Below are 22,812 nucleotides of genomic sequence, written 5' to 3'. Positions count from 1 at the left end.
TGTGTGTGTGTGTGTGTGTGTGTGTGTGTGTGTGTGTGTGTGTGTGTGTGTGTGTGTGTGTGCAATAACAATACATACGTACATACATATATGATATATATGTTTGGTGTGCACCGCGAAGCGGCGTAAGATAATTGATTACGTGTGTGCTTCTCTCCGGATCAGCCGATAATTGCCTGACACAGAGGGTACAAAAACAATTACCGGTTCGGATTAGGTATTGGCGCGGCGTGCGCGTGTATGTATGAGTAGGATCTAAAGGGCGCGGTGATGCGATAGCGTGCCAAGAGATAGTAAGCACGCTAGACTATACGCGATATATTTGCTATTGGCTGGTCGGCTATCGTTTCCAGATTTCTACGGGAACAATTATCCGAAATTCGATCTTACAATTCGCCGTGCCGCGAATTTGGATTTACTAAAGATAACCACTAATCAATATGCTACTTCAGTTCCGAGTGCAACGCATTTATAAATATTGACAGGAGAGAAGTCGTCGTGTTTCCGAAATAGATTTCGCTTTAATTAATAAATTATCGTAGGAAATAAAAAGAGAGAGAGAGAGAGAGAGAAAGGGAAAGGGAAAGAGAATGCCGAACGAACAAATTCTACGCTCGGAAATTTCGCGGAGGTCGCAGCCACCCGGTCGATGTAAGTTGACCTAAATACTGATTTCGAGCTACTGAGTGCGAGCGAGTCACCGTGGAAAGCGGAAGGGGGATGTTGAATTTCTGCGCGCCTATATCATTTCACTACCAACTTGGGGAATCGGGATTCTAAAGAGGGCTCTCGATGACACTCCTAACCGGCTCCCATCTCTTACGAGCAGAATCGTCCCCGACGATATTGGCCCAATTCGCGAATGGCCAACCGTCGCGAAGGGAATGGATCTTGGCATGAGGCTACGTTAGAATCGAATCAAACCTAATCCAGCTGACCACGTCGATTTCAACCGCCGACCATCGGAGTAACTCATGATCCTGACTGTTCAGTTTCACATTTGCCACCTGCATAATCATTGATTCTTGAATCGCTTGATATCTGTCCAATCCATCGGAATTTTAAGAAGTATTTTTCGATCGTGCAAGAAAAACAGATTTTAGCCCGTGCAACTGGGTCGAGACCAGACGAAAAAAACTCGCTAAAGAGAGATAATATCTCTGTTACTGCGACCGGAAACGTTCACCTGAACGTTCAGCTACATTAAAACTCGGTTGAGATAACTGAGAGCAATTGGCTCAGTAGAAATCTCCTACGGGAATCTTTTTGTCTCTGGATAGGAACCGATTTTTCAATCTAGCCCTTAAGTAACAAAAAATTCAGTTACATTAACGAAATTGTTTTTTTCGCGTACAATCATAATGAATCGACTCATCCATTCGATACGAGAAGAAAATAGAAATTATGGAATCAATTTATAAACCAGCGTTTTTAATCCAAAATAAACGTACAGTTTTATATCATATTTTCACTTGATATCCAATAAATTAATACAATGTTATACATTATTTCAGAGTTTGGGAATAGATTATATAATAATTACCATTACTTCTCAAAAAATACGCTCTCATATTTTGTTTTTCCAGATCCGGAAAATTAAAACTTTTGGAAATTCGCGCTATCTTTAGGAAATCTGCGCTGAAAATTTGAATTGTACGATGCTGTTTAGTTCGCGTTTGGCTTCTATAATAGGTCCGCCTCAAAGGACTACTGCTATATATTGCTTATAATTCCGGCTCGAAATTTACGGAACAATCGAAATAACCAGGTAAACGAGACGTAAGCCGCACGATGTCAGCAACATCGTAGTCGTCGTTGCCACTCCCTGTCCACTCGTGTTTTACCGTTTATGAGTGTTGAGCCTCGCTTAAGCTTCGCAGATAACGTTTCGCCCTTTCTACATTGTTCCGGGAGTTTAAACAGATTACACTCGGCGCTGCTTAAACGTAAATTTTGACGATTCGCAACGATTCGCAACCTCGGCGCGTCTCGCCTTGAAACACTAAGTTGAATCATAATAGGTCTTTATATCTGAATAAAACCCAGCATGAATCACTGCCCTAACTATTTCTAATTTTATCCGTGCAACTTTGCGTTTTTAACATGTCCCTCCAAGTTACTAAGAAAAACGGAATGTAAATTACATAGAAGTAAGTTAAAGGCCCTGAGATATTCAAACATGTGAAAAGAAGGACATTTAATATTTACATAATTAAAGACTCACATAGACACATGCATAAAAAACCGAATTATCACAAGCGGCTTATTGCGGAAATGTTACTTATTAAAACGGTCTGAATAATTATAACGACACGGAACGATTTGGTCAATGTTACAACGACATTATTCGAAAAATCAATCATTTATAATTTGTTGTTATTGCGATCGTCTTTGCCGAGAATACTTTTTATATTATCATCATATTATTGTACTTGTTATCGTGGAATCTTTCTTCAGTTCGTTCTGACACTCTAACAATTGAAATGTTTACCTCGCATATTTGGTTTCTCACGATCGTCTGATGCTTGGACGATGCATAACCTTTGATGTTTATCTTTTTTTTACTTTCTTGATGCATTTTGGATACGCATTATTGCACTGTATTATAATTTGTAGGTTTTACTACCGGCCTGCATGTCTTAAAGTTAATTATTCTAACTTCTTGGTAACCTGACAGTTAAATCATATATCTATCTTCGTTTTTTAATTAATTCTTTAATTTAAATTCATTAATTTAATTTAATTAATTCTTTAATTTAAATAGAAACAGACACATAATTTACCTGTTAGGTAACTTACCAAGAGATTGGAACAATCAGTCCTTAATTGTAATCTACAAGAAAGTTTAACTCGGCGCGTGAATGATTTGATGTAGTTGCTGCATCGTTGATTTAAGCGCTGCGGTGCAGCGGTTAAATGAGCATTTGCCTTCTCAACTTCACGTCTCAATACAGAGATCGGCGAACTAACATCGGCGATGGTAACGTTTTACTGCAAGCTGACAATATTGTGAATGCCTTTTGTGTCATAATTTATAATTTTATGCGGTGACCTATATAAAATGTTGACATTAAATACTACGACTGTTTGTATTGAAGAGGACCCAAAACGGCTCGAAACTATATATTAAATGTGTCTAGATGACTCTTTAATTATCTCTATATACTACAAGATTCGTGTTTAGATCCTTAAATACCTATTAGATTTGGTTTCCGGATTTGAGCCGCGTGGAGCCGCTTTATCAGGAAAGAACGACCCGATTTCTTTTAGGGTTCCTCCTATGTTCTTACTATTATTTTTTATTATTGTTAGAACAATCAAGAAATATGATTGGGGCCAAAATAACTATAATTTTAGTTAGATCCACTATTTTCTTCTCTTAATGCGTTATTTATATTTTAGGAAGTGAAATGTGTTATTAAAATTTTTATTTTAGTTCAAGTTTCTACTGAAATTTACTATGTTTCGTAGCAAGATAGACCTTACTAACAGTGCATTGCCAGAAACATAATAAAATTGAAAAGAATTTCTATGAAAAAGAAGAACCGCAGTATTTTTTCTGTATACACTTTATGGAGACATTTTCAGAAATTTTCTACACGGAAAAAAGTGTATACTTTCTGCTGTAGCTAATCATGATTTGTTGGAAATGTTGTAAGGAAAAACTTGCTGTTGTAACCAACATTTTTTTTATGTTGTTGTTGCTGCTACATCAGTTTCATAGCTAAATATATGCCTGCTGGCAGCTATACTTTTGGGTTCTCACATGTTACAACGAGATTTAACTATTACAAACAGATTCTTGCTGCCGCAGCAAGAATTTTTATTTTCCGCGTAGCAACTACGAAATAATAAAATGAGAAAAAAAACGAAAAATTTCAAGTCACGTTTGCAAAGATGAAGCAAATTGTATTACGCGTCTGACCGACAAACAGAAAAAGAATTGATATCTGGATATACTCGGTGTATTTTCTTTTCGGGAATAAGCTGCTTTCCGAGCTGTATGATTCACAGCCGGATGATATACAGTCGGACTTTTCTCAAAACTTCTCCACCATCGACAAATGAGTCAATGAGCAACTGTGTATAGCATTCAGTATCGCGCGATCGAATCGCCACGGAGGTGGAAATCAGGTGTCAAACGTTTACCCGCCCGCAATTCGATGTAATGGAAAGCACTCGTGGGGAAAGCTAGGTGTCGCGAGAGCGCGCGCGCGCGCATTTGTCGATGGACACGGCGACTAGTCACGTTCGAAACGCGGATCTGTCACATGGCCTGACGATCGCGCTGTAACGGAAGATCCCCGGTTCCGCGCGGCGGCGCATTTCCCTACCGCGGTCATATCCTTTCCCAAGGGATAGAACGATGTCAGCGGGTCGAAAAGGCTACCGAAAGAGCCGTGTTTTTGGGGACCCCTCCGCGGTAAAAGGCAAGGCAATCTGTTCGACTCGAAGTGTACTACGGAGTGGTTGGCGATGAACATTGACAGCCAATAAGCCATTCCGTCGGGGAAGGGACCTATTAGGGGATGCCCGACGCTCTGTGTTACAAACGCTCGCTCTTCTCTTACCGCTATCCGCCTCTCTTTCTCTCGTCGAATAAATTATCCTCGTTCTCTCGGTATTTCTATTGACGAGGACGACGACGCCGCCGAAATGCCAAAGCGAATACGCCGATGGATTCATGGCGCAGTATAATTCATCCAGCGCGCGCGATTATCGACTGTATTTGTAGCTGCGCGAGAAAAACGCAAAATTCTCGCTGGGCTGCGGCGTTAACGCGTGTTTCAAATCCACGTCGAGCAATCGAACGAATGAGTTATTCATTAAGCGACCTGTGCGTTTCTATACGCGAGAGAGAGAGAGAGAGAGAGAGAGAGAGAGAGAGAGAGAGTTACCGTTACATAATATTAAAATTTACTCCACTCTGGTTTTGTTTGCGGAGACCATTTCAACGTTATAATACACGGACTTGAAATAGCACGGATTGTACGATCGAGTACTCAAGTGCCCTTTCAACCGTCGCAATTGTCGTCTTCTTGGGAGACTATATACGGACAGAAAAGTTGTCCGTAAATTTTTAGATGAGTTTGTAAATTCATCGTTTTGACCAAAATTCGTTCTTCAATAGCATAATATTTTTATCTCTCTAAAATATAATCAGTATATTCTTTATTGATATGCTATACTTATAACTAGCGATTCAGTTATACATATAACACTGCAATCAGTAAAATCACTCTGATTAGATCAATTAATAATAGCGATTATTGCCATTATTGCCATTTTGCGAACACAGACAGTATCATTGCACGCAAGACACATGAAAGCTGTTAATTCCGTTGTCATAAACGCCGAAGCTTGGATTTGATGTAACGAATTTGTTTATTGTTAATACGTTAATTTGTTTATTACAGATTTTGCAATAAAATTTTACTTTAAAGGAAAGTCAAAACTAATTTCAGCTATTTTGCTACTTTTGGGTACAAGTGCGCCATGAGGGAAGTTTATCATATACGTATGGCGTAAGTCGTTAATTGTATGCACATGGATAGAAAATATAGTCAAAACAAGTATATGTTACAGCGAAAGTAAAGAATAACGTGACTATCAATTTAATGTTAAATCTAGCATGTATCAGTGATGGTTAAGCGGACCTATGGCTTCATTTATGCTGCTTTAAAATTATTATTTAAGAATCTGTGTGTTTTTGTAATCACTGTACTGGTGAATTTGCATCCGCACTAGTATACTTATATTAGTGTTCTAGTGTATTTTGTACTAGTGTATATATATATTTTTTTTAGTGTGTATTAGTGTATATTTGTACGTTATAAAATTGTAATAATTGGTGGAGATTAATTAATATCTATTAATTTTTAAATCTAATCCAAGTTTAGTGAGGCGAATGTGTTTGGGATTGCCCGAGGTTCAATCCCAATTGAATAAAGAAATATTTGTTATTTACTGTTCAATATTTTTACGTGATTCCAAGATTAAAATTTAACTTTTATTGAATATATATGCATATATAACATATGAAAAATGTTTTCTGTTTATTACTTTGTTTATCTTTATTTTAACTGCCATTGCAATAATGTCGCTGACAACTTCTTTACTACAAAATAGTTGTGTAGCCAAATTGCTGCGACATTAAAACCGAAAAATGCTGTCTCACTTTTGCTGCTATAACTTTGTCAAAACATAATGACGTTGTGGCGAATGCTATGCTAGACAAATACTGCGGTTGAAGCTGCAACGTTATTGCAGCTGTTTTAAAGTTTCATGTGTTTGGGAATATTCACATAAAAGATCAGTAACTTATACATATTGAGCGCGACTTTTCTCCGCTCAAAAAAATTTCAGAGGACATTGTTATACCTTTACCTTTGAATTTAGAAGTTTAAAAATATCGAAAAAGTTTACAGAAATATTTTTATATATGCGTGATGAGGTTTTCCGCTAAATATGTGGTAAAACAAAGCGACACACATTTATATAAGAACTATATATATAAGAAATACGAAAAGGATAGCGTGATTGTGTCAGTGATGATCTATTATCGATTATTTTTAGAGTTTGTCATCGACTCTAGCATCCCCTTAAGGTGAATCCGTAAAGATGTTTCTGATTGTATCAGTAAAAGGACTATTTTATCGATGATCAATTCATATTCACTGATTTTCACTGAATGAAAACATTTGCACTTTACCGTCGTATTTCTCATTGATTTTCAATAAAAAAAAAGATTCCATTGCAAAATCTGTAATACACAAATCCGTTACACCAAATTCAATTTTTTTTATTCATAACAATAGAATTAATGGCTTCCATGCGCTTTGCGTACAATTACATTGTATCTGTGTTCGCAAAATACATTACTAGTGGAAATAGTCGCTACCATTAACTGATCCTTTCAACGAGATTTTACTGAACCACCAGTAAATATAGCATTTCAGTGAATGATACACTGAATCTGATCTTTCTCTCTCTCCCGTTCTCCCCCCCTCCCCTCTCTCTTTCTCTCTCTTTCTCTCTGGAGAGTAAAAAATATATTATACACTCTTAGAAAGACATAAAAATAACTTCATGTGTTATTATTCCAGTCTATGTAATTGCGAATTATCTGATGAATCACTCGAATGTCTGTTGTTAACGAGAATGTTCTCTCCTTTACGCAAATTTCATCGTGAATTTCCAACGCTCGGCTAACGAACGTTAATAGAATTTTAAGGAAGACGTAAGACAAAGCTTTTGCGCGATTGCCTGCAGAAAGAAGAGCGACGTCTTTAATCTTCCCGCTGTCTTTCTCGCCACAGTCACAACGATGCCCACTGTTATGAACACTGCATTTCCAAGCCTAAGAAAGCTTCTGGTGGCCCGTTACGCGTCCGTTTAATAAAGCCTCTGTTACCCCGCCGTGCGACGACAGTCTACGCGAGAGACAGCGGGAGAGATAGGCAATGACGCTAGAAAATGCGGCGTAATAACGGGAGGGCGATAGAGAGAGGGGGAAGGATCGTTACTATATTGTAATACTTAATGAAGTGCGTCTTCTCGAGCGACTCAATATCGCGGTTTGCGAGAATAGTAGCGAGGAGGACCAACGGATGTTGGGTCGAGACCGCGACTCCAGGATTACAGCGACAAGAGACCGTATATTTTATATTACTCAGTTTACGATTGTCGGAGATTAACATTATGACATTCCGCTTCTGCCGGGCTTTGTCGCGACACGCGAGTAATATCAGGAGGCGTTGCTGCCGGTATTTCGCAGCGAGAAAAAGAAAAAACGACGGGGGAGAATGTTGAGGGAGAGAAATCTGACCGTATGGCGCACATTACGTCCAATTTCTCGAGAATAACTGCGCCAGAAATAAGACGGACGCGACCCATCGCATCGCGAAGATCAGCCCCGAAATGACATTATTATTGCATCATGTCGCGTCAGGCAACGCGCGCAAGGCAAGTATAAATTATGTACATATTCCCAACTATTCTTTCTTCCTTTTTACCTCTCCCCTTTTCTCCTACTCTATTTCTCATTCTCGCGAGCCACCTCATATACTATCACCTTTGCGTTTCATTACATTTTCCTATTGTCTGCTTTTCTTCTCAGCCGCTACGCCGCCGGTCTTTTCGTGCACCATTGTAACAGAAGCTATCTAGTTCTTTTCAATTTGATATGCAATGAAGAGTCGAATAATTCGATCTGTCGAGAGAGAGCGGGAGAGAATAGGAGAGAGAGAAAGAGGGGGGAAGAGAGAGAGAGAGAGAGAGAGAGAGAGAGAGAGAGAGAGAGAGAGAGAGCTGTAAATTTTCATAAGCGTTTTATTAGTTTCCGCACCTAAACGAACGAGAATCGCACGGCGCGTCTGATTAATTTCGTGATTAATACGCAGTCCAACGATATGCCGTACCGAAAACTTTGCCCGCGGTATAAATTACGCGCGTCAACGGACGTCGTTACGGAATAACGACGAGCGTTGAGCTATTCCCTCCGTAACGGATGAGAAATACGAGATGTTTGCGTAATGTTAGCTGACACATAGCGAAAATCGTTACACGTACTTGGGATGAAAATGAGTTGCATTTTTGCTGTCACGCGGGGAATATCGCGATTCGTGAAAACGTAATGGACGAAAAAGCGAGGCATCTTTCTCGCCGCAAAATTAGAAGAAAGAAAATGAGAGGGAGGAGGACAGAGACACGCACTCAATTATCGCGACGTGAATAAAGGAATTAGCCGCGACACATCGTATCACGCGATGTATCATTATCGTTCACTCGTGAGACAAAAATTTTTACAAAAATAATTTTCTCTCAGATATAATTCGTCGAGATGAGAACAGCATGAACTTCAAATACAATATTCAACATTCTTTCACACATATTTCAAGGGTTATGCTATTATTTCAGTAAAAGTGCGGAGATCCTGTGTACGTATTATTTTGTACTTTGCTGATGCTTTCGACATTAATATGGATATTACAGACGCGGGCTTTATGCCGAGATAAAAGAAGAAGAATGCAAATAAAGAAATAGCCTGGCATCTTTACGTATGATGAAAGCCGCGAACTCAAAGTTTCTATGAGACAATGTGAGAAAAAATATCTCTTCTTCTTGCATGCTTTCAGAGACGCGTCATATCGTTAAAAGAGTATAGAGTAACGCGCGCAAAAAGCGCAGCTGATGAGGTGGAGACCGGAAAGGATATCTCTGGTTATTACGCAACGTCGAACATCGCGCGTAACGCAAAGCCAGAAGGGGAATGTTAATTCACTCTTCGAGCAAACACCGCGCGAGTAATTGTTCCATCGAAGAGGAAAAACACAGCAAACGAGCAAATACAATTATACGCGCGAAGGTGCATACCTACGACGTGCATACGCCAAGACATTCACGCACGGTCTTAGCCTGAATCTTCCGTTATCCTTCGGTGCGCGCCGCATCACTTGAATTTACTTTGGAAATTGCGTCATTCTTTTCGGCTTTCCGTCGCTGCAGGCTGTATCGGCTGTACCGGGTGAAACGTTTGTGACGGATGTCATAGTTTACCTTACATTGTGCGAGGTGCCATTTTAACGCCGCACAAACACGAATAATTGAACTTTTTGCGTTGAAACGTAGGGTCTTAGCAGAATGATCGACTTGTAACTTCAAGACAATGTTTTATGTCTTAAATAATGCACAACACTGTTTTGCCTTTAAGTCTGTAAGCGCATATACGAAGTGTCCAAGTTTGCCAGAGACAAACCTATATACATAAAGATATAAAAAGTAACAATTTTGCTCTAAAACTAATGATAGATTAATATTTTTTAAACATTTATAACATGATATATTAAATTCTCATAAATATGTAATAACAATCTAATAAATTAAAATATATTTCAGTAAATGAATGTAACCTAAACCTAAATTCAACTAAATGGGAGTTCAATATGTATTATGTTAAAAATATTTATGAAACATTCATCTGTTATTAGTACTCGCACAGTAAAATTGTTATTTTCATGTCTTTATATATATATATAGAGTGTTCCAGACTCTCCTTCGCAAATTTTGTGGAAACACAGAACGAAGTAAAAGTCCTATGTTGTCTTTTTTTTGCAATATTCGTAATAAATTTCGAGATATTAATTAAAGAAGTTTAGTGAATGATCACGATATGTTAGATGAACTATAGTGGCATCGTCTGCCATTGTATATATAGTATACTTACATATTAGGTCAAACTGAACCAAAAAGTTCTCTACTATTTTACAAACGACCACATAGATTTTTAAATATTAATTGAAAAAGATTTGTGCATTATCGCGCAAACAATTTTCTTTCATTAACAACTAAAAATCTACGTTATTATTTGTAAAATGTTAAGAAGCTTTTTTGTTCAATTTGATTTAATGAACAAGCACACAATAACACATCAATAACAAATACAACTCATCTATCATGTCACGCGTGATCATTCACTAATCTTATTTAATTAATATCTCGATTATTATTGCCAATATCGCAAAACGATATATGACTTTTATATTTACCTCAATCCGTTCTATGTTTCCACAAAAATTGCAAAGGAGAGTTTGAGACACTCTGTATATGTTTATTTTTTGCAAACAATAATGTTTTATATACGTTAAAGACTTGAGATACATAACAGCATTACTTAAGACATAAAACTAAGAACATAGAACAGTATCTTGAAATTACAAGTCAGCCATCCTGCGAAGCACTTTGGAAAGTTACAAGCCTCGGGTTGTTGCGCACGAAATTGAATTGGTTTGAGCAAATAATAAGCCATTTAGCTGTGTTCATGGCGGGTGAGAATCGATCATATGCACCATAAAATCAAAAATTTTTTTGACCATATTAATTTTCAGCTGATAAATTAAAATAAAATCATAAATAAGAAGCACTGTGTTGTCGGAACAATACGCATTTGATAATAAAGTAATGTTTACACAGAAATAAAATTAGTATCCCTTTAAAACTAATATATTAAATTTAACAATAATTATTCCATACATTAACAATAATACATAATTTTATTAGAAGAATGTCAAAGTTTTGAATTTTGGACCTTAATATTTTTAATTTTATTTGAATATTATAATAGTATCATAAGAAAGATAATATGATTACTTTGATGATAATATAATTTCCTCTTTCGACATTTAAAATATCACATTCTCAATCTAATATATTATATTTTCCATTCATGAAAATAGATCTCAAATAATAAGAATATATTTTCCTTTATATTAAATCATCTGAAATGTATGATGATGTAAGTAACTCTCTGTTAACTTCACATACACAATATTATATAATCTTATTTTAAGATTTACTTGTCAAAAATATTTTCAAAACAAGAATATTCTTTCTTTCTACATACATACTCGACTAGAAATTTATTTTAATTTCCTGATCAGGTTAATCCAACTCAATTTTAGCTCGTATTATGTGATATTATTAGGTTTTGGTAAGTCATATAACGCAGTATAGGAATCAGGCTCTCATTAATAATTAGAACTCTATAATCTTGTACAGACTACAGATAACTGATTGGGATCAACCTGATCAGAATTATGGGATAAATTTCTAATTGGATAGTACGAGAGAGTAACCCTTAACTATAATCCAACCCAACCTAATCTAACCTCAACTAATTATACCAGGTAATAACTACCTGGCTTTTATAATTTCTTAGATAATTAATAAACAAAATTCATATATAAGAGTTATCTCTTAAAAAGGATATATGCATATAAATCATAATCATATTTACATTGGAATGTACAACTCAACAATAATTGTACAGTGGAAAAGGTATTCGCGCGCATTATGTTTCTATTTTAAGGGATACTAGAATCGAAATCCTTACCGACAGAATATTAATTTTTCTCTGTAAAGTTTATGTTATATTGGCTGTACAGAATTACAAATGCTCTTATACAATAAAAATACGTGCGATGAATTGATGCATTGCTATATACAAGAAAAAAATCGATATAAAATTCCAAAGTTGACATTTCAAGTGTAAATCAGTCTGTCAAACGCTGTCAGTTGAAGTAAATATTCACCTGATGCAAAAGATCTGTCGCTCATGTATACTGAACGCAAGTTTGCTCCGGTCAGACAATTTTCAAAAAACATTGCTGTACTTTACAGCTGAATTTAGAAGCTTAAAAATACGGAAAAAGTTTGCAAAAAAATGTTTATATAAGTGTGGTTAGGTTTTTCGCTAAATATTATAAAACAAAGCAACACAAATTTACGTAAGATGTATATACAAGATGAATACGTAAGATGTATATACAAGATGTATATACAATATGAAAAAGGATAGTATAATTATATTAGTGATCATTGTCCCCGATTTCTGGGATTTGTCATCGAATCCAGCATTCAATTGTATATCTTTGTATTTTATTCAACTGATTATTTTCAACTGATTTTATTCAACTGATTTTTTTCGCGCAGTGTTATACGTTATTTATCCCAAATATGTCGCTGGTAGCAAAAATTGTACGACCGTGCAACTTTTATTTCCTTTAAGGATCTCATACGCGACGGCGAAATTAATAAGCGCGATGCCACAAAAGCTGGCGTGACTTGTAATTGAAGTGTTCGCGGAATGCACTAAATAACAGATAATGCTTAATTACTTCGGACGTAATAGCTCTATTTATATGCGGTGTGTATATTAACGTTCTCCTGGATCTTGCCGACGTGTCGTAACATCAACCGTCTGCAGAGAGAAACGCCTTCGCATACACACGCGCCAGCGCGAGCGCACGCACGCATATAAGGGAGCGATTTATTGTTACGACGATACGTCAATCAGGTAACTATGGCACGCCCGACTTTGGAACCGTGAACTAATTACGACGACGTAATTAAGTAATTAACTATCTAGCGGAGGAGACTGCAAAGCACCCCGTTTCGTAACTCAGTCTGGGTGTATGTGTGTGTGTATGTATGTATCCACACACACTTAAAGCTGATGCGGTTTGCAGGAGATATTTCAGAGGTGCGCAATTAACCGGCACGCGATTTATATACTTAATAATATTTTCAGCGAAACGTACTGATGAGAATACGCGCGAATCGCATTCCCAAGTAATTTTTTAATGTATACCCGTGCATTAATGAACAAATCCTCAATTCCACTTCGTATATCATAGTGAAGTTTATAACTTACATTTTAAAACAGCTCATATCCATCTATTCCGCGCGGGAACGCAAGTGATATGTCCGAATGGAAATATAGAGTAGAAGCCGACACGTTTCGCGCGAGCGTTAAAATTCAAGTTTAATTCGCTGAAACGAATTGCACTTTTCTCGATGATTATATTACGTCCGCGCAAAATTAGCTCCGCTAAACAAAGCCCCGTCTGCGGTGCGATTAGCGGGTAATAATTAATCGCTGATAATGAGAATTTCAGCGAGAAAGCCGTGCGCCTAATCATTAATTAATTCCCTCAAGCGCGGTTAGGCATTCGTCGTTTTCGCGCGGTCTATCGGGGTCAATGAGAATTATGCGTTATCTGTATGGCGAGGGGCAATAAAGTGTTCAAGCCACGAAATGCGCGCTTTCTCTCTCTCTTGTGCATACTCGCGTACTCGGCCGGGAAAAGTGTTCTTTAATATACGTGCACCATCGAGTGGGTGAGTTTACAGCGCTTGCTCACGGCACGCTTTCTGGCACGAGTCACGAAACGCTCTAGATGAATCACTGCACAGCACGAAGCACGTGATATAGGGGCAGCTAACGCGGCCCGAGAACCCAATGACGCGTCCATGCGGAAGCGAATTATCTTTTCTAGCACCTGTACCTCGCACCTGATTAATCCGCCGTTCTTCGATCGCGGACCGCGCTTTATCTCGACGGAGATTTAATGGTGCGCGTCCGTTCGATTGTACGATTAATCGAGGGGAAATATTATAATCCACGCTACATCGGAAACGAGCTTCACGGCCAAGTGAGCCCGATGAGTTGTGCAGAATGTCAAGACGTCGGAACGGCTAAAGTGTCCGGTGCGCTAAAGGCCCTTCTCACGGAAATTGCGAGCAGTGGGCTGACTTTTAATGAACTCGCGAGATCTCGGCAGCGAAAATATTTTACAATATTTACGACGCACATGATGAGAATATCTAATTACAAATGAATCTCGACTCGCGCTCGATCATCGGTTCATGGAGAAGATATTATTTCGTTTGTGGAGTTTAAAAGATACGAGAGATAAGAGGTATTTGCTTTCTCCTTCCTCGCGATTTACGGAAAATCCCACTTTCTTCTTGTGCGTCAAGTAATACTGCCTGTGTATGTAAGAAGGCAAAGTTCGCCGGTTCGATAAACGGGCACGGTACATCACGGGGAAGACAAACGCGCGCTCCGAATTCCTCGTCACGAGCGAGTTGAAAGAACATTCATAGATACATAAAATAGTGTATTCCCGTCGCATTTGAGAAACTAGCATATTTCCCCTCACAATCGATAACGCGGATACTATGACTACTCGTGTCTCTGAATGCACTTGGACTGAAGAGTTCGCTCATGAAACCGTCTTGCCCGAATAACTCAAATAAAACGGGAAGAACTTTAACTTGTCATGAGCGAGAACGAAACACCAGAAGGAAACGCGATGCACTTGAATGTGGAAATGCCCACTTTTGAAGTGGAAGTACGCTCGGATACAATATCTCTCTCTCTCTCTCTCTCTCTCTCTCTCTCTCTCTCTCTCTCTCTCTCTCTTTCTACCCTCCCCCTCCCTCTCTCTTCAACTTATACCGAAGTACAAACACATTGTCGGAACAGGCGTGCCTCGAGTCCGAACAGGCTTGTACACATTCATAGCCACGTGGTTTTCTTTCACGTCTTGTTGGTATACCAAATACACAAAGTATGACATCGTGCCAACAGCGGTACACTGTGCTGCTTGAACACTATGTAGGGTAAACTCAAGTACGATGACCATACGGAAAAGATGGCTATAAGCTATATTTTCTTTCTGTAATAATTGATAAATAAGTGTACAGTGTACACGTATAAACTACTATAAATATCGATTATTTTCGAGAATAACTATAAAAGTGCAACTATTAGAGCAATTATTAGAGAAAGTACAGCTCATGACCATCTTTTTGCATGACCATCGTACTCGAGTTTATCCCATATGATCAAGGCAATCAATTGAGCTATTCTTGCGAAAAAAATCGTTTGTTCTAGAAGTATTTCTAGCAGGCATTTCATGCAATCAGCTTTATATTATAATTATAACATCAACTGTTATCTTCATGTTATGTTGATTCAAATTATTAGTCAATATGTAAATTCTTTTTCGCAAATTCTATCTAATATAAATTTGTATTTTTTGGTACACAAGCGTGGCATAAAATAATCTCTATTTTAAAGTGAATCAGTAGAAATATTTCTAATTAAATCAGTAAAAGTGCTAATTCACCGGTGATCAGTGAATATACACTGACTTTCAGCAAAAACATTCCCATTTTACTACTCGGTCTGATTTTTCACTGATTTTGAGTGGAAATAAGATTTCACTGTAAAATCCGCGATAAACAAATTCGCTATACTAAATTCAAGTCTCTTTGTTGGTAACGAAATTAAGAGTTTTCATACACATTGCGTGCAATGATACTGTCTGTGTTCGTAAAATGCGTTAATGGAAATAGCCGCTATTATTAACTAATGCAATCAGTGATATTTTACTGTTTGCAATGTTATACTCATAACTCAACTACAGTCATAAGTAACATTTCAGTGAATACACTGATTGTATTTTAAATTGTAATATATACTCCAAAGTGAAATCAATGTATTCTTCTCTAAAATATTGTACTTATAACTGATGATTCAGCTATAAGCACCGCAATCATTAAAATGTCACTGAAACAATCATGAAATAGCCCTCTTACTGATTCAGTCAGAAAAATTTTTACTGATTCACTTTGAGAGAGTGAATTCTCCGACTTTTAATCCGATTTGCTGCGCGTAATACAAGCACCGCGATGACAACGAGAAGTAATATCGAACAACGAGAAATTCTAATATCCAGCTCTCAATGAGGCTTAGTTACAAGGCTGAATGAAACATCATAGCCGACGAATCGCGAACGTAATCGAATGCGCGAGAGTACGTGACATACGCGCGGCACAAAAGCTATATCGCGCGTCTAAATTAGAGCTTGCAGCGCAATCATTCATGCGTGTCAGTAATGCCGCGGAACGAGATTCCACCGCGTGCGTCGAGTCAAGTAATTTAATAATAATTATTCCCTCACAGGACGCCGGCCGCAAAGCGCGGCCCATCGCCACTGTCGGGCGACTCATAAATCACCGGGTAACGCCTAGCGGACTTAGTCGCTGATCGTGATTTAACTGGCAACACCAGTAAAATGCTAACAACCGTGCGAACGAGCCGGCGAGAGGCGCCGCTCGCGAGTAAATCTTAAATGAACCGCCGCGACGAGGTGTTATTTATGAGATAGCTTTTCAATCGACGCTACTTTACGTCCATGAATGAATATTTAAGCGCGAAGACTAGAGATGTGTTGGCAAAAGGGGGACCGCGCTTCAGTGAATGCAGTCAGAGCTCGCGCTGATGGTACTTGGGCGAACCGAATTGATTAGATGACGCTTCAGAGTTGCTTGACTATCGTGGGAGGAGGGAAAAAGAGAATCGCTGGATAGTCTCCTCGACACCGATGCACAATTTCAACTTGGTGCAAGGCGCGTAATATCACGGTCCGCACGCCCGGTATTTCCCTGGCCGGCTGATGAGACAAAGAATCTCCGCAGCGATATAAGTTCGTACTTGTGGAGGACGCGATTATATCGATCGTCATTATACGGGCACAAAGGGTTTGGTGAGCGCGAGCGTGTGGATGTATATAATGTGCATTATCGAAGTACACTCAATTTCAGATATGCCTGGCCGGCCATTCTCTAGAGACCGAGAGTTACTAAAATTTCTCTTCCAGGCGTATCCGTTATACACAGAGAAATACGTACTGCATTCAAGTAAATGTTACTTGTTTTGAATATTTCATAAACTTATGTACCCGCAAATCTATCATCATTAGCATCAAATTGACTCAAATACGTTGTAAATCCTAATAAATTTAGCATTTCAATCAAGAATATCGAATTAAGGCTCTTGGTCCTTCGAATTATCTATCTCTTTTCAATGACGTCAGAAGCGAGAAAATGTATGCTAAAAGTTCTTGCAAAATACATTGAAATAATAATATATATCCATAAAATAATACTTGCGATCAATTAAATAAATTTGTAAAATATTCCGTGCACTCCCCTTTTGTGTGTGTGTATGTGTGTGTGTGTGTGCTCTAACAATTAATAATTTATTATAAATTAATCTGAATAGAAATAAGCGAAGAAATAAGTTAAGAAGATGAATTGTATGTCATAATTTACAAATTATTGATTGTTAGAGGAGTGCACGGAATATCTTACAAATTTGTTTAATCGATTGTGTCACTTTATGGGTATATATTTTTATTTTAACGTATTTTGTAAGAATTTTTAGCATATATTTTCACGCTTCTGACATCATTAAAAAGAGATAGATAATGCAAGAGCCTTAAAACAAAAATTCGGTTTGATCACTATATAGATCAGTATTTTGTCAACAAAGGTTTCGACTCCAACTCTCTTAAGAAAATAATTTTAATTTTTGAAGTAAGTTTGTGAGAATTCTCTCTTGAAGTGAAACAATAAAAATGTTTCTGATTATAGTTACTTTTTGCTTTAACCATATTTCTTTTTTTGTAAAATAATAATAAAAATAGCATATAAAATTATTACTAACATTATAGAAGAATTTAATAAAAATATAGTTTTCTTAACCATAATTTATAGTAAATATTCTATGTAAATATTCTATATAAAATATTCTATATCTATGTAATTATATTACTAATAATAGAAAGTATGTTCTCAACTTTAAGTTTTGCATCGATCGGAGCAACATTTCAAATCGAAATATTTTCCCGTTACAATTTTTTTCTACAAATTCTGATGTGTTGACATTAATATTTATAAAACGCCATGTAATATAACGAGACAAAAGATCTAAAAAGAAAAAGACAAATGACCTAAAAAAAAAAGATCATATTGTTCATGATAGTTATAACCAAACTGCATATTCGATATTCCATTCTCTAATGGAATATCGAATATGTTGTTTGGAATTTTATTTCCAGAAAAACGCTGATGAAGTCGCCGAAATAATTTGTATTGCGTATGGTGAGAATGCAGTAAGATTTATACGCAACGTGTAAAAATTGGTATAAGAAAATTCACGACGGAGATTTTGATCTAGAAGACCCACTATGTTCTAAATAAATTGTCAAGTTTGAATCGGACAAACTGCAGGTGTTATTAAATCAAAACATAGCATATATTAAAAAAAAACTTGCAGAGCAACTGCGAACCAAAAAGCCATTTTCGATCGTTTGCATCAAATAAGAAAGATTCGGAAGAAAAGAAATGGGTGCCGTATGAATTGATTGAAGAGAACAAAGTGCGCCGGTACGACATCGCACTGTCTTTGTTAAGTCGGTTCAAATAGAAGAATTTTTTTGCACCAAATTATCACGGATGATAAAAAACGAATCCTATACAACCTCAAGCTACAAAAAATCATTAGATAAAAATCACTATAGATCTTGTAAATCTTGGCTAACTGATAACATCCACTGCAAAGTCTAATATCCACGCCAAGAAAATTTTGCTTCGTATCTGATGGGACTGAAAAAGTATGAAACACGGCAAACCGCTACCAACAGCAACTCATCAATTTGAATAATGCATTGGAAAAGAGGCCAGTTACTGGGCAAGGAAGCCGCAAAGTCATCCTACTGCATGGTAACGCACGTCCATATGCTGTTGAGGCGATGAAGTAGATCATCTTCGCTGGGAACTTCTTCCGCACACGGCGTATTCACCAGACATAGCCCCTTTCGATTACCGCCTATTTCAAGCGATGCAGCATCACTTGACTGATGCACACTTTGGAACAAAAGAAGTCGGAAAAAAGCACCGATAATTTTATCGCTTCAAGTTCAGTGCACTTTTATCATCTAAGAATCCGCAAGCTGCCCGAAATATGGCAGAAGGTCATCGACAATAACGGAGTATATTTCGATGATTGAACTCTTTTTGTTTGTTTTCAAACAAATATTGAATTTTACCGAAAAACTAAGAACTTTCTACTACTAATAGCGACAAATACTAAATATTCTTTTCTCAATGCACCGAAGTATGTCAAGCAATTGTAACACTTTGACAGCTTAACGTTTGCGTCAATAAGGAGAGTTATCTGTTCTGACGTTTAAAAAATAGAGAATTTTATATATATATATATATATATATATATATATATATATATATATATATATATATATATAAATCTCATATAATTCTACATATATAAAATTCTCTATTTCTTATATATAGGATGTCCCAGACTGCAATTTTTGTGGAAGCGTAGAATGAATTGAGATGAACATACCATACCGTTTTACGATATTCGCAATAAATCTCAAGATATTAATTAAAGAAGATTAGTGAACGATTACGTACGAATTAGAAAAGACTTGTGCATTATCGTGTACAATCAACAGTTTTTTTTCGTTAATAACTAAAGATCTACGCGGTTATTTGTAAAATGTTAAAACACTTTTTGTTTAATTTGACTTAATAAACAAGCACACAATAACACACATCGCCACTACAAGTCATTATGTCGCGCATGATTATTCACTAATCTTCTTTAATTACTATCTAGATTATTATTGCGAATATCGCGAAACGATATAGCACTTTCATGTTCACCTCAATCCGTTCTACGTTCCCACAAAAATTGTACGGAAGAGTCTGGAACATCCTAAATCATAGTGCATCCTGTATCATAATGTATTTTAACGCAGCTGTGCAGCATTTCTGGGTTCTTGTTATCCTCATTAGCTAGCTTCAAGACATATTTAAGTTTAATTGTATCACTTTTCTGTTGGTTACACGTAACACCCGGGAGCAGGTAACCGTCCTCTGATGTAAACGAGACGTCAAGCTGTCAAAATGTCACAGCTACTTGGCTTATTCGCTGCCGCTTCTCCAAATAATCAACAGTCACGACGGCATGATTATCTGGAATATAAGCGCCTGAGAGAAAATTTCTAGTAACTCTCGCGATCTAAAGAACAGCCAAGCCGTACCTAAAATTGAATGTACACCAGTAATGCGTTTGGTAAATCCCGGAGAGAAGAACGTAATAAAGCCGCGAGTATTTCGCCACACGCGGGATTGAAGGGCGCGGAAAATTCTCTTAATTAAATTGACGTAAATAACACTGTGTCACGCGTATACCGCGTTAATTGAGAGGGCAAATTTAACGTTTGCACTCGGAGCTTCGGTAATCGCTCGCGCTCTCGTTCGTCGAACCACGAGCTGCCCACGGCGAGAGGCATTGCGCCGCGATTTCACGCCGCGAGTAGCTCGAACTTTGTTGTTGAGAATTGCGCGTGGACATTAAAACTCGCGACACGTGGCAAAGCGTGCTTCGCCGTACTTGGGCGCGATCTCAGGGTGTCAACAAGGCGGCACTGTGTGTTCCGTCGCGCTAATAAAAGACGTCTTTTGATTTCACTCACGTTCTTTCTCCCTTACTATCCTTGTACGTCGAACTCCGCAGTCCGTTTCTATTTGCGAATGTAATAATCCCAGCCGGTCACCAACCCATAAAGTCTCTCCTTTCTCGCGGACGTTGGAAACGAATCGCGAGCTCTCTGCGTTATTCATTCGACGCCAGGGCAAAGACTCACGCTCGACCGCACCCGTAAATTATTTCCGGGCGAAACCAAGTAGTTGAAATACGTACAACTCGCATGAAATCCCATTTTCTCTATCAAATACGTGCCCACGCGATCCCCACCCCGCAAATAACTGTCGGTAACTGGTTTTCAAATGTCCCTCTCCCCGGCCGCGCGATAAGGTACGCCGCGCGCGGCTGATATCATCTCAATTAGCAGGCGTCGTGCGAAAAAGTGTCGACAAAGCGACCAAATCGAGAATTAACCGTAGGCCAGCGAACGATGGTTCAACGCGATCCACGAAATGATACGAGATATACGTTGAACGTAAGATTGCCGTCTATCATTCCGCAGGGAGGACTAGCCGCAGTCGTTCGTCGATAATATCGGTGATAAAGTGTGCAAAAGCACAGACGAGGGGGCAGGGAGGAGTATATACCGAAAGAAAATGATGGTTGCTTCGAGGAAATGCTCGGGAATCTCTCGGAAACTTTAGAACGGTCCGAGTGTGTGGAAGGCGCCAGGTCAACTGGCACGAATGCACTCTGGACTTTTGGGGTCGCCGGCACGTTTTCATCCGGGAACTCAAATCCTCAAAGCGGCATACCGCGAGCGCCGTCAGAGTTTCATGGCAATAAAGAGAGCGGGCGGTGAAAAGAGACGTGCCGTACCCCATGTCGCGGTGCGCTGCCCCGTACAGGTGGAAAGAGAAGAACAGAGAATGAAACATACATGCCCCCTCGGAAGGGAGTAGGAATTGTCCAAAGCTTTCCGTAGCAGCTGCAAAGTACGATTGTCCGTGCAGAAAGGATTATCGTAGCGAGCTATCGACAAAGGAAATTCGATTATTCTCGAGTGACGGTTTCTATGTGCCGCGAACCCGTAATATCGCGGACGCCTATAATAGAGAAAGGAAAAGCGAAAGACCCTCTGCAGAGTAGATCGTTAAATGAGATAGAAATTTGCACTCCTTTCTCTCCTCATTTCTCTCTCCCCCTTCCTCTCTCCCCGTCGTTGCGTACGTACAGGCTCGCATTAAATAGAAGTATAATACATCACACATGCAATATGTGGTAGACAACTTTCGCCTTAAACGGCTGACACATAAATCTTCGCTTATCCTTTCAAGCCCCGTGTGTCAGCGTAAACGGCGCGCACATCTTTTCGTGCGTATATGTGCATAAACCCACTCCGTGCGAATCGAGTGACGGCAACAATGAGAAATGCCGGCTATCGCCCCGCGCGATATAAAGCGGTCTTGCGCGTCAGTGGCGATCCGGATCGTTAAAGTCTCGTCTTCCCAAGACGAGTGCGGTTCGCGGCGCGGCGCGGCGCCGGCGTCCTCGCCCACCCCGGGATTATGGATGCGTTCCACTTCCGATAACGCGCGAAACGTGGAGGCGTTATGCTCTCGCGAGCTACGCCCGGCTCCCTTTTCCTCCCTATCGCCCACCTCCCCTCTTCCCAGTCCCTTCCGCGGCCGCACACATCTCGTCGAAGTTGGCAACAGCATCTGGAGCGTTAAGGGTGGATGAGCGATGTGCCGGTGTCTTGTGGCGTGATGGATCGTCCAATACCAGCCAATATGCAGTATTGCACGTGGAGTGGCAAACTGGTATCCATGCATCAAATCGGCGGCAGCGGCGGCCTGGGTGGTAGACGAACCGGCGGGGCGTGCGAGGCGGGAGGGAGCGCGAGGGTGGAAGTTTCGTGTGCTCTGCACGACACGCTACGCCACCGCACACTATCGTATGCTCGGTCGCGTCCGTCGTGGTCAGAGAATGGTTCTTGCCGATCCGTCCTTCGTGGTACGACCATAAGGTGCATCTCCGACTGCATGGGATACCTATATACACTCACGTATGCACACACATGCGCGCATATGTATGTGTATATATACACGAGTCGTGATGTCCCGGTAAGAACGAAGAGAAAGAGAGAGAGGGGGGGGGGG

At 39.0% G+C, this 22,812-nt stretch overlaps 1 protein-coding gene across 2 annotated transcripts in view; it reads right to left on the bottom strand.

The window, feature by feature from the left end:
• Positions 1-22,812, bottom strand: part of LOC116847562 (protein O-mannosyl-transferase TMTC1-like) — a 240,500-nt gene that overhangs the window by 214,336 nt on the left and 3,352 nt on the right. The window lies entirely within an intron of this gene.

This window comes from Odontomachus brunneus, unplaced genomic scaffold (genome assembly GCF_010583005.1).
Source record: "Odontomachus brunneus isolate Ranch 3 - 2012 unplaced genomic scaffold, Obru_v1 Obru_scaffold_080, whole genome shotgun sequence".
NCBI classification, from domain to species: domain Eukaryota; kingdom Metazoa; phylum Arthropoda; class Insecta; order Hymenoptera; family Formicidae; genus Odontomachus; species Odontomachus brunneus.
The sequence above is the reverse complement of the archived record's forward strand: the minus strand, read 5'-3'. Positions and strand labels throughout refer to the sequence as shown.